The sequence below is a fragment of the Helianthus annuus genome, chromosome 5, assembly GCF_002127325.2.
Source record: "Helianthus annuus cultivar XRQ/B chromosome 5, HanXRQr2.0-SUNRISE, whole genome shotgun sequence".
Lineage (NCBI taxonomy): Eukaryota > Viridiplantae > Streptophyta > Magnoliopsida > Asterales > Asteraceae > Helianthus > Helianthus annuus.
Window position 1 is genome coordinate 157,784,464 of NC_035437.2, and position 14,208 is coordinate 157,798,671.

The window sequence follows — 14,208 nt, forward strand, 5'->3', positions numbered from 1 at the left end:
CGTCACGAGGGACCTACCGGAGGCCACCATGGAGCCAACTTTACCGCCAAGAAGGTGTTGGATTCCGGGTTTTATTGGCCGACTATATTTCGTGATGCACAAAGTTGGGTTAGAGCGTGCGATGCTTTCCAGAGGGCAACAAATATATCGGCACGTGATGAAATGCCTCAGAACTGGATTCAGGTTTGTGAAGTCTTTGATATCTGGGGGATAGACTTCATGGGACCATTTCCCCCCTCACGAGGTAATAAGTACATCCTGGTCGCAGTTGACTATGTATCGAAGTGGGCGGAGGCACAGGCCTTACCCACCAATGATGCCAGGGTGGTCGTGAGATTTTTAAAAAGCTTATTTGCCCGGTTTGGCGCTCCGAAAGCTCTTATCAGTGACAGAGGGACGCATTTTTGCAATACTCAGCTCGAGAGAGCTTTGTCCCGTTACAGTGTGCATCACCGTCTATCCACGCCCTATCATCCACAGACAAGCAGGCAGGTGGAAGTCACGAACCGGGGGCTGAAAAGAATCCTTGAGCGGTCAGTAGGTGCAAACCGCAAGGATTGGTCGGATAAGCTTGATGTGGGCTTTCCGTACGTCTTACAAGATGCCTATTGGGACTACTCCCTTTAGGCTTGTGTACGGAAAGGCATGCCATTTACCGGTTGAGTTGGAGCATAAAGCGATGTGGGCTCTAAAAACCGCAAATCTGGACCTAAAAGCCGGAGGTGAAGCCCGGTTTCTCCAGATTCATGAATTGGAAGAGTTGCGACAACGCGCTTATGAGAGCTCCGTGTTGTACAAGGAGCGCACGAAGAGATTGCACGATAAACGCTTGAAGGACCACAAAGAATTCCAAGCGGGCGATCTTGTTCTTCTTTACAACTCGCGGTTGCGCTTATTTCCCGGAAAGCTTCATTCACGTTGGACAGGCCCATACACAGTTAAAGAGGTATTTCTGTATGGGACTGTTGTAATAGAGAACGCGGACGGCGTTATTTTCAAAGTAAATGGGCATCGCTTGAAGTTGTACGTTACCGGGCCGATAGACTCGGCGGTGGAGGTAATTGAGCTCCAAACCCCGCACACATCATAAGTGTGGGGAGGAGAGAGTCTACACTACTGACTCACGGATCAAAAATGTAGCAAGAGCGTATTTTGCGCTTTAGGGGTAGTATCGTCTGTTTAGGAATTTTTCTAGTTTTAGCTTGGAGTCTTGCTATCGACTCGTCGACAAAAATTTAGCATGAGTCTATGCTACTGACTCGTCGACAAAAATGTAGCAGGAGCGTCTTTGGCGCTATAAGGGTAAAATTGTCCGCTTTTATGTTTTTGTAGTTTTAGCGTAATTTAGGTTAGTTAGGTAGTTTCCGTTAGTTTGTTTTAGTTTCGTACGTGCCGAGCGAAGGTTCTGTGTTGCAATATTGTTAGAACAGTTGGCGTGTTAAAAAATGGCGAAAAACGGCCAAAACAGTTGCTGGAAATGGCTTCTGCGAAAAATTCTGATCTGCAGCTGTTGCACGGTCGTTCCTCGGGTCGCACGACCGTGCGTTTACGAGGGCCGGCACGTTGGATCGCACCCCCGGTACATCTCCGAGAACAGTTGACTGGGATTGAGTGATGTCGGTGACGCACGACCGTGCGAAAGGTCGAACGACCGTGCGTCAGGCTGAGGGCATTTTTGTCATTTGGTACTATAAATACCCTCATCTGCAGCCCCCATTCACAATTCGCGAAACCCTAGTCGCACCAGGCAGTTCCAGACCGTTTTTACTTCAAATCGCGCGGTTCTTCGCACGATCTCACACCCTACTTCGCACGGTACGTTCCTAGTTGTAGATTATCGTTTCTTTGCTTTCTAGGTTAGATTTCCTCCGATTCTTCAAGGAATTTTTAGGGTTCTCTTCATAAACAAATCGAAACCCTAACCCTTGTTTGAATCTTGCATATCGTGAACATCCGATGCATTTTCTGACCCCAGTTTGTGTAAAGACTTGATGATTTGTGAAAAAAAATCGGGCTACTTAGAGCCTGGGTCAGAATCTGCAGATAATGCAGTCGCACGGACGTTCATTGTATGGAACGGTCGTGCTTCGCCGTTGATTCACGATGATTTGTTTGTTGGTCGGTGTTGCACGGTCGTGCCGTTGGTCGCACGCCGTGCAGTTCCGACAGAGTTGGGCAGATGGTGCTTGTCATCGGCGACGCACGACCGTGCGTCTCGTCGCACGACCGTGCCATATGCCCAGATCAGAATTCACAGCTTCTTCATAATTGGCTGCTCGGCTGTTTTTGATTAAAATTTTTCCTGTTTCCATCTCTCTAATGTTATTTCTCATACAGATGGACCATCCTTTCCTTCAATTCGACCCCAACGATGAGCGAGAGGCTTTGTGCATCCCGAAACGAGACGCATTATGGGCACGACGGGGGCAGATCGGAGTCCCCCGATGGTTGGATTGGGAAGTGATGCGGGAACTCAATCAGTATGACAGACTAGACGACATGATGAGTCGCCCGCTTACAAATCTGGTCGGTTGCAACCGACCCGTTTACCGGGAGCTGACCATAGAGTTCTTCGCATCTTATGCCTATGAAAAGCCGGTTGCTCATCGAAGACCCAAATTCCGCCACCAGGAACGGGTAGCTTTCAGGTTATGTGGTCGATGGCATACGTGGTCGGTTGGTCGTTTGGGTAGAAGGCTCGGGATTTATACTTGGGAAGACATGGATGATACCAATGTCTTCACAGATCAGTTCACCTTCCCTTCTGATGCAGCACGGGATGCATTTTGGGCTGAAAATGCCGTTGGGGACCCCTACAACCCGAGGATGTCGAAGGCCTCGCGACTCAGAGACCCTTTGGTGCGAGTGATGCACCATGTATTTAGCCATACGATATGCGGTCGCATGGACAGTCTTGGTAACTGTCCAACACCAGATTTGATCTTTCTATATGCATTGGTTGAGAAAGCCCATATCAACCTAGCCGCACGAATGGCTGAATACTTCGTCAAGTGCTCGGGGCGGACTCCGAACAGTCAGATACATGGCGGTCAGTATGTGACCGAAATAGCGTACAACGAACGCTATATGACTGAGGAGGTGCTTCAAGGTCTCACTCTGATAACCAAGGGGGTTCATGTCGACATTAGGTCACTAAAGGCCATGGGGTTGATTGTAGAGCTAGATAGGGGGGGATAGGTTGAAAGGGTTGAACAACGAGGTATGGGACCCATTGCCTCCAGATGTGGAGGAACATGAGGATGAGGAGATGCACGATCAGGAGAATCCGGAGCAGCAGCACCAGCCACAGACGCCACCACATTCACTGTAGCACCATGCATTCTACCAGCATCAGGAGTGGCAAGAGTTCTACCAGCAGTTCCAGCAGATGCGACTGACGTAGGAGCAGCATGGTACTTACATTGCCCAGATTAGATCGAGCCAGGACGAGATTCGGGCCAGTCAGGATCAGCTTCGGCAGAGCCAGGATACTCTATACCAGGGGCTGAGTGCGGGATTTTCATATCTTTTCGGGGAGATGCATCATGCATACCCCGATTATTTTCAGCACCCTCCACGGTTCCCACCGTGGAACCCCCCTGGTTATGGCGATGCGGGTCCGTCCTTTACTAGAGACGATGATGGTGATGATGCTTAGGAGCGGTGGAGTGATAGTTGGTGGTTGTTTTTAGTATTTCAGTACTTTGTTTTGGGTGTTTATTTTTTACTGTTATTTCAAACACCCCGGTTATGTATGCTTTATCTTTCAGACTCTTTACTTCAGTTTTTATGTTATGTCTTTGTTGGGATTGCTAGTATTTATATTTATGTATATTATGGTTGATTTGTGATTTTTCTGTTTCTGTTCTATTTTGGTGCACATATGACATACTTGCAGGTTTTGGGCTATTGGATTTTGGACCGGAGCACGTGACAGATACAGCTTCGGAAGTCTCGTTGTATCAACATCATCTTGAGGGGAGTATTGTTATTCTTTTCTCTATATTTCGGGTCTCGCATTGGGGACAATGCGAAGTTCAAGTGTAGGGAGGGGGTTAACTTTGTTAACTTTGTTTGTCCTCTTATGTAAAAAAAATCAGCAAATCAGAAAAATCATTCAAAAATACCTGTATTTTGTATATATTTTAGTAAATAAACCGGTTGATTGTGTTTTAGAAAGCATCGGACTTGATAAAAACTCGACAAGCAAAATATTTTTGAAAAAGGAAACCGGAAAGCGTGACAAACAAAGAAAGACTTACATGATAGTTTTTACACTTTTACCCATTCCATCCGTTACGTGAGCATGTTTGAGCCTATTGTTATATATTTGTTCATTTCGGATATAGGAGTGAGCCGGATGTTATGTGTAATTTAGAACTTGTCACTAGTATGCTTGTTAAGACCATGAACTTGTGGATTTGTGTAAAAGTGATAGAGGCACTTAGATTACCCCTTTGTTGTAAACCTTGTTCTTTGTGTTGTGCTCCCCGTTCACCTTATATTACCCTTTAGGATTAACCATGTCGAGCCTTCCCGTTTACCTTTGTTTACCCACATTATCGCCCACTTAGCCAAATTTAGCCTTTCTATGTTTTAAACCTTTTTAGTGTTGAAACTCGGACAAAATAATCGTTTAACTAGCGTTTGTTTCAGTTTATTCTATAATTAGTTTGTTAAAAAAAACAGAAAAAAAAAACACCCTAAAATAGGGTGAAGTTGATAAAAATCGAGCAATTTTGAATGCTTAAATGTTAAAATTTCGTTGATAAGCTCGATTGCGCAATAGTCGCCTTTTTAAGGCATTTGTATGTATAGTTGTATATTTTGTTGCTAGTTAAACGCTACTACCGAGTTTTAACCATTTTCGCCACTTTATATGTCCACTTCCATACCCTTCGCCCAAGCCTAACGTTACAACCCGTAAAGACCTCTTGATTTACACTTGTTTGCATGTTAGTTGGTGGAGACGAGATCTTATGACAAGCTTATGATATTGCATATTTCATTGACGAGGCATTGAGTGTTTGCACATACACATTTTATGTATGTTTCATAAATAAAACCGAGTGTGTGTGAACATTGTGAATCGTGTGAAGATTAACATGTTGAGTCAATTAAATGTGAAGTCACGGCTTTTTGGTTGTCGCTTTATAATTGCATATGCTTGTTGGGTTTGAGTCTTTTGATGTTGTCTTTCGACAAACCGGCTAACCGTTTATAGTAGTTTTCAATAAAATAGTGTGTAAATTATCGTTCTTGTTTGTTTCTGTCTTTTATTGCTTTTTAGTTCAGCTTGCTTGAGGACAAGCAAGGTTCAAGTGTGGGGAGATTTGATATTCGCTAATTTACACATATTTTAGTCCCCCGTTTTACCCCTATTTTATGCGTTTTCGGCCGTAAAACCGTCGTTCGGATACTTAATTATCTACACTTTTGTTTACAGGTCTAAAACAGCATACCAGACAAGATGATAGCGAAAACGAGGACTTTCCGGACAAAACAACAAAGCTGCGAACCTTCTGTTAGAAAACTGACCTGGGCGTGTGGAACGGTCGTGCGACCTGATGCATGACCGTGCATCTCCGATAAATCATGAAAGGCCCGGCAGTGAACGAGGGTGCAACTCCGCGTGCAGGGCATTGAAGGCCAACCCGGAAATGCACGGTCGTTCCAGATCTTGCACCCCGTGCGTATCCGATGATCCAGCCAACCTCGGAACTGAACGACCAGTGCGACCAGGCGTGCAACAAGAACCCGGTAATGAACGACCGTGCCACATGAAGAACGGTCGTGCGATATCGAATCTGGTTAACGATCTGATGACGTCATGCAGTATGGTGGACCATCCCCAATAATTGCTTAAAGTGCACGGTCGTGCCACAGGAAGAACGACCGTGCGACATCAAAAAAATATAAAAACAGAACAGAAACATTTTGTTCATAATTCTGGAATTTTGGGAGCTTCACAGGCGATTTTACAGGCTCCAGAGGCTTTGCTTTTGACCCGGATTCAAGCCACATTGCCCGGTTTAGCTCGGTTACTATCCGGATTCTCATTCTTATGCTTGTTTATGGTTTGGTTTCTCAAATCTTTCCATAATTTTGTTATGTTTCAAGCATTTAGATTGATTATTATGTATTAATGTAAGCCTTTGGGCAAAAACACAACAATCCCTTGCTTGATTATAGCCATTAGTATGTTAATCTTTGTTTGTAATGACATTTTGAAGTATTTTCTATGATTATCTTTGATGATTAGTTTGCAACCTTGTTATTGATATTGATTTCTTGATTATAAGTAATTGTATTGGATGATTGGTACTTGGTTAGTTAAGATAGTTGAAAAATGAAGCTTAATTAATCATGTATTAGTAAACTTTTAATTTGGTTAACTAGTTTAACTTGGTTAAAATGTGGGCACCATGATACTAGAAATGGTTAGTGGTTTAATAAAATGTAATTATTGTTAATCAAGAAAGCTTGCCCTCACGGAAGGACCCTAACGGGTTAGATGGTGTTGTTATGAATTCTTGCCATGATTTGTTAGCTTAGTTAGTAGTTTCGGCCAAAATTGCTATCTTAGTGAATTTATGTGCAAGATTTGTAAAATGAACTTGGTTGTGATTTAATCTAGTTTATGCTTGTCTCGGTGGTTGCATTGTGTTTATCGGTGTCGCTTTCCTTGATTAAGTGAGGTTAGAAAACTCCTAACGGATGACTAACTTATTTTTAGGAGATTTTTGTAGACATTTATCAATTGCACATTAAAGAACAATTTTAGGTGGTTAAAGTGTGTTTATCGTTTTAACTTTCCGAATGATTGTCACGTTAGGATTCCCGAAAGGGATACTAACTGTCTTAAATTGGAAAATTGACCGAATGCTTCTAGTGCCAAAACCGACTTAGTTGACATGCTTTGGTTGTGTATTAAGCAAGGCTATTTATCTATTTTAGTATTTGAAATATACTATGTTTTATAAGTATTTGTTTGTGCTTACTTTAGTTTAATTAAAACCAAACAACTTATGTTTCTACCGGTAATTTAGTGACAAAGGTCTAGTATTATTTCTCCGCCCATTTCCGTGGATCGATACTTGGTTCTTACCGATACTTTACTACGTATATGACGGGGTAAACTTGCCCTTTCGTGTGTGTTTTGATGTAAAAGTAATAATCACTTTTATAAATTTAAAACCAAATTGTGTGTAATTTCATTGTAAAAATATGTGTAGTCACGCACACGTCACGAAACTATCGCACGCCCATGGAATGCACAACAGCTTCGACGTTGTTACATGTAAGCCATGTTTTTACATTTACCATGTAACCTATCGGCCCGCAGGCCATTTGAAAATAAATAAATGAACGATTCAATGCAATATTGTTTATTTCCTTCTATTACAAATGCGTGTTCCACTTTGCGGTATCTGCAAAAACAGATTGGCAAAATCTTCATTCGCGATACCCACACAAAGTGGTAACCACACACAAATATTGTAATAGGCCAGCAAAGGCAAAACGTTAAATGTCTATCCGGCTGGATATCCACATACGGTTTTCACAAAGCCTACACAATTCCCAAACCCTAACGGGATAAAAACAGGAATTGACTAATTCCCAAACCCTAAAGGTATAGAGTATACTCAACCACGCTTTACAGCCGGTAGAATTCTTCATACTTGCATATCACCTAGATATGCAAAAGGCAAATTCAGACTTAGTGCTATTCACAATAACATTAACTAATACAAGTTCAAACATGCAAGTAGTAAAAACACTTGTACAACTTGAACATAACGGTTAAAACTTTGTATTCAAAAAATTTCTACACCTACGCGGTGCACAAGAGATTTACATAAAGTTTCTAACATTTACATCGAGGAAACAGAAAAGGGCACGCAGGCCAACCTAGTCCTTCCTTGTACCGCTGGGACCCGCACCACCCTTGCCATCACCAGCGGTCTCTTCCTCCTCTTACTCCTTCATCACCATACAACAACCACAAGCAGTCCACATAGTCTTCCACGTTCAAGCATTTATCAACTTACTCAAGGGTGGAAATGGACATGTCGTTGTACGCTGCAAGAGCGGCAGCAAGACGCGCTTCAGTATCCACGCCATGGAACCCAGACCTTTCATCGGTAAATTTGCCTTGGGATAAAAGGTTCATATGACTGATGCATCGGTTGTAGCCAGCTTTAAAACCAGCCTCCCGCGCGCGCAGCCTAATCTCCTCTACAGCAGCTGCGTTCTCAGGTGCGTCGAGGATCGCACTAACAATCTGCAAAGTACAAACAATAAGGTTAGCAAAGGCAAACCTAAAAAGATAGCAAAGGCAACAGGTACTTACATGTCCGATACCGTGATAACGCATCCAATCACGATCAGCCTTCAACAGCTCAAAGGAAGAAGTCAGGCTGTCTCTAGCCTCAGCAGCCTCCCTTGCCCACACTTCAGCTTCAGCAGCGCGGGCAGTGACCTCCTCAATAATGGTCACCCGGCTCTGCACTTCAACCTTTCAACAAGGAAAACACAAGTATACAAAGATAATCAATCATACTTGTGGAACAAATATACAAATTCAAGAGCAAAAGCAACTCATACATGGAGGCCCTCAACAGTCCTGTTTAAGTTGGTGCGGTCAGCATTTGCCTCTTCAAGAGCCTTGGCAGCGGGGACCTCCGCCTCCTTGGCCTCTTTGGCAACCCCCTCAGCTGTCGCCTTCTCCTTCGTCAAAGCAGCGCTCGCTGCTTTTGAGATTAGTGACCTCCTGGCGAACACGAAACAACTTTTCATTCTGTTTTGCCAAAGATTCTTTCCAGCTCTTGCGCTCATTAGAAAGTGATTCTTTCCAACTCTTGCGCTCATCAAAAAGCAACTTGGCAAGAGTACGAACCTGTTTAAGGCCATCAGTTGCAGCCCACTCCTCAATCTGTTTATACTGCTCAAAAGCAGCCTTCTCCCTTTTAAGCTGCTCCGCACCCTCCCGAGCAGCTTTCACCAACGCTTCAGCCTCAGCCTGCAAGCGAGCATTTTCCTCCTCCTTGCGCCCCAGCACCTTGTAGTCTTCCATAATGTCATTCGCCATTATGGAACTCCCAACAAGCATGGAGGAGAGTTGGTTGATCCGGAGCTCATGGGGCAAAGCGCGGGCCCGATTAACTTCAAACGGGGTGCCCAAACCACCCAAAATCTCCTTACAAGCAGAAGGATCACTTGAAATATCATCCCCTTGCATAATGCTCCAAGGGGGACGATGATAGTTCACAGCCCGATCTTCCGTATAAGTACGGTAGTAGAACTCCAATTCAGACTCTTTAGGCTGAATAGGAGGTCCTTCAAAACCCGTACCCCCCCAGAAGCGGAACCGGAAGCCTTCTCGGCAGCAGGAGATTTTTTCTTTTCAACATCAGCAAACTTCGGGTTCAGATCATCAGTATCCTGCGAGGAGATCAGATTATCATGGGAATCCATCGTATCAAAGATCTGAGCCGCGGTTTTCTTCCCAGTATCCCATGCCTGCACAGAGGGCTCAGTAACCACTTTAGCAGAGTGGTTTATTGTAAACCCTTTGTCTACCCCCGCATCCGCAGCCGCGTCATGCGTGGGGGAAGGAGGAGTATCAAACAAGGAGAAACCTTCATCTTGCGGTTCTGCGAACAAAGCAAAAATAACTATCAATTACAAGTCCAATGACAAACACTTGTAAAGTTATAGGTCACTTACCAGCCTCAACCGCAGGTTTTGTCTGCGAGACACCAGTTGTCCGTTTTATCTGTAACCTCGAACGCTTCTTCTCGCCGGCACCAGCAGCCTTATCCTCTTTTTTCCTTTTCCTCTTTTCATCAGCAGGCTTGGAACCCGCGGAGGATCCACCTACAGCCGCACCACCACCTGGAACACCCAAACCCTCAAGGGTGTCAGATACTACCACGTACTCGATGTATCTGCGGAAACGAGAACAAGATATACCTGCCGCGTGCGGCACCAAAGGAGGAACAACTGCGGGTTCAGGCTTTTTCCTCTGGCGACCCCACACAGTTTTCTCCACATGCTTCTTGGGAGCGGCCTTCGCGTCAAACTCTCACAAAGCCCCAAGATTACCTGCGTTTGAATTATCAAACAAGCAAGTCAGAAGGTGAACTTCTTTACAAAGCGAGTAAGAAGATTATAGACTATACCTTTGCCTTGCGGCAGGGGTGCCTTCAGCCCCTTCCGATCAGGAATGCGTAAGTTGTCGCGAATGGTCAAGTTAAAACCTTCTTCACCTTCCGCACACCGAAGTATCTCAACCTTGCCCTTGAAGTTCGGATCAAATATCCTCCACAGGGCAGCGTCCTCTGATAATACACTTACAGATCAATAACACACAAGAAAGTAAGGAAACTGCATAAGAGTAAAAATACTTACCACCACTCTTCTCCCGCACAACGGGCCTTGCTTTCCTATCAGGCCTGGTCAACATCATCCGCAGCACCCACAATTGCGAGTTGTCCAGCTTCTTAAACTCAATGGTCTTCAACTTTGGGAACCACTCCACCGTGTCAGCCCTGGGAACAGCAATATCCTCCGCAAGGATGGTCTCAGCCACATTCCGCAGGGTCATTTTGGCAACAACTGCGGCGGCTTTAATGTAGAAGAACTTTGTGTTCCACTTCGTGATACCCTTGGGTGGGGTCATCAGCTTAGGGCTCCTATACTGTTGGCCAAAAGAAAAAAACCCAGTGTTCACTGTCACCTGGTAAAAACGCCGGAAGTCTTCAACCTTGGGTTCCATACCAAGAGCACGAAAGGTGTACTCAAAATTACGAACCCGAATCATCCCAAATGGGCTCATTTAGGAAATATGGAGTTTATACCACTCCAAGACTTCGGCAACAAACACCGTCAGCGGCAGTCGGAGGTTGCCATCAAGAAAGAAGTCAGCCCACATGGTGACGTATCCCGTCGGTGCATCAGCACCGGTGTCACCCTCCTGGGGATAGATAAACCCATACTCTTGGGGTATCTGAATATTGGTCATCAGGGTATCAAACTGACCCTTCGACCACTTCAACACTGGTAAGCCCCCGTCGGGGGCAGCACCACCTTCTTCTTCCTCTTCCGCCGCCGCCGGCGAAGAAGGATCTGGGTTTTCACCCTCAGCATTATGAGGATTTGATGGTTCAGCCATTGAAATAACGAAGACAAAATCTAAAAGATGAGTTAAAAAACTCAAACACCTCACCGAAAAATCAAACGAATGATCAGAGAAGTCGAAGGAGTTCTCTCTTTCTTTCACCGGAAAATTTTTGAAATTTCGAGCAAGTGAGGAGAAACCACAAACGGTTTCCCCTTATATACCCATCGCAATTAATGCGAGGCAGTAACCGAATCATCACGTTTGAAAAGAGCGAGTTATGCGACGCCATGTATTTAGCGACGGTTCCACTGACGGTTACCACGCGCGAGTGGCGCCCACGCGCCTGACAAAAGAGACTTTTACACTCCTGCTACAGTGCATTTATGACCTTGGGCAGTGCAAACGTCCTTTCGTTTCAGCACATACCAGGAAATCCTACCAACTTTCACCAACTCACACGTGCGTTCAGCCACGTATGCAACAAAAAAGTGACAACATTATCCAAAAATAAGCGGCATGCGGTTTCTCTGGTATACTGCACCATAACCCATACCGCATGTCGTTTTTTACATACCCCTCAAAAAACGCAAAAATATATATCTCTACATTATGTAAAGGGGTATAACTAATATCCTCATATACCCACGAGCACACGTGGAATATGCGGAGATGACACACACGAGCCCGCACAGGTGTGTCAGATGCTCAGAACCAGCGTTGCTCTTTGGACTGCGAAAACCGCTTCTCAGGATGAAGCCAACCGCACTCCTTCAAACGTCTTCAAGCTTCAAATCCCTCGTGTCCGGTTCACAACCACAGACGGTGCGTAAATAGCTTCTCGTTAGGGAAAAGGAAAAGTATGATGCGCGACCGCACATCAACAACCCTGACTCCTGATCCTTCAAGAGCCGCATCCAAGCAAAACACTCTTTTAAAGCGAGTCTTTTGTTAGAAGGCCACAGACACTCATGAGTCATTGCGGTTGCACCTCCAGCTCCGTGATCGGTAGCTACGGAAGAGCCACGACTAAGTCATCACACAGATGAACAAAGCTACTTCCAGGAAAACTGAACTGCTTCCCATTGAAGCGTGAAGGAAAGTGGCTACAGAACAAGTGCGGACGAGATTCCCAATCAGCTAAGGGGATCTCCTTGAGCAACAAGCCAAGGAGCAGTGCTGACAAGTCTGCTTATGACTTTGTTTGCCCACTTATGAGGTGGATAGAATAAACAATGGTGGACATAAACATGCCTACGACCATGTTTATTTAACCATTATCCAGATGCACATTGTTCGACCAAACACGGCCAACAATGACGCAAGTACCTCACATTGTTCGGCCAAACATGGCCAGCAATGTAAAGGAACGAGGTAACCGCAAAGGACGTGCGGTTACTTGAGAGCTAATTGGAAGAACATGAATACCTCACAAAATAGGGATCATCATTACATGTCCAATTGCTGAACATAGAGCTTGAGCAAAGGCACTCACAGCATTGCATCAGCTACCGTAGAGGTTACAACTAGATTTGCGACCGCGGACGTCTTCCGTCACCGTCACAAAGGTTGGTTCGAAGCCTGCTGACATCTTCAGTCACGATCTCAGAGGTTGGTTCGACACACCAACGGGTGGCAACCAACCCTGATGACATCAGCAAAAGGTAGACCATACTACCAGATCAAAACCCTAGGCCGAGAATTTCGCATAAGATGAAACTTGCTCACCGGTACGGAAGAGACGTCACATGACTCTACCGGATCCTCGGCTTGATTTTCTAGAATCAGGAGCCATCTACATGGCCTAGAATCTTCTCCAAACTACGAACTACCTTCTAGACACCATAGTCCAGTACACCCCCCACATGCAACTTGCATAAGGGAGCAACACTAGACTGGGGGGACTTGAAGGGGTATGGTCCCAGATCTCGCGTCAGCATGACCACGAGTGACCATTACCCTTATCAAAAACCCCCACCAGCAAGAACTTATCTGTGTCCGTGCGGGCATGCGCGAACACAGATGTCGAATCCAATCTAACAAAAGATGGGAAAATAAAGATAGGCATAAGCGATGCGGCCTGGCACCGCATCCTATGAATATCTCCTTACCTGGTGTATGAAAATGGGTGTACGCATAGCGATGCGGCCTCCCACTGCATCATGTGAACGTTTTCATCAATACAAGAAATCTGGACAACAGCAACAGTCACCACAAGTGGCGATGCGGCCTGTCACCGCATCCTGCCCACGAGGCAAGTGGGACTGACATCACAGAGCAAGTGGCACCAATGACAGTCGTCTGTCAGCCCATACGTAAGCAATAGACTGACACTGCAGTAGGACGTGGCTTCACCTCCATAACCAACAAGCCTGACACACCTGCATAAGGGCGGCACGTCGTCAGTCTGTCCCCTCCTTCACTCCTCGGCTATAAATACCAACCCCAAACTAGGTTTGAGGTATCTCTTCACAACTCTCTTACTACTACTACTATCACACTTTGCTTCCCAAGCGAATTACTGATTCTCACGCCGGAGAGTGGTAACAAGGAACACCCCCACCCCATTCTCCTTGTTACGAGTCACGGCTTGTTTCCTTGTGCAGGAGATCAACCAGCGGACGATCCAGCCAGCGATCTTCAGAAAGAAGGGATTAACCCTACTTGACGAGACCAGTGAGTTAACCACCTCGGTTAACCATTGTTTCATCAAGGGGAGATACTCCTTTAGTTTTCGTCTTTTGAGCGATGTGGGACAAAAAATGAAAAATGTAAACCTTATCGAGCCAGCTCACGAGCCGAGCCAGGCCAAGCTCGAGCTCGGCTCGTTTATAAACCGAGTCGAGCCGAGCTGACTCGTTTACAACCGAGCCAACTTCGAGCCGAGCTTTTTTCGAACATTTTTGAGCGAGTTTCGAGCGAGCTGCGAGCCGCGAGTTTTTTGAACACCCTAATGCATATGTATATAAATACATAATTTTTATGATTTGTTGATAAAAAATACATGTTTTATCGTGTGGGATTAGTGGACTCAACTGCTATTATCCTTTATATTAAAAAACAAACGCTTTGAACAGTAAACTTTA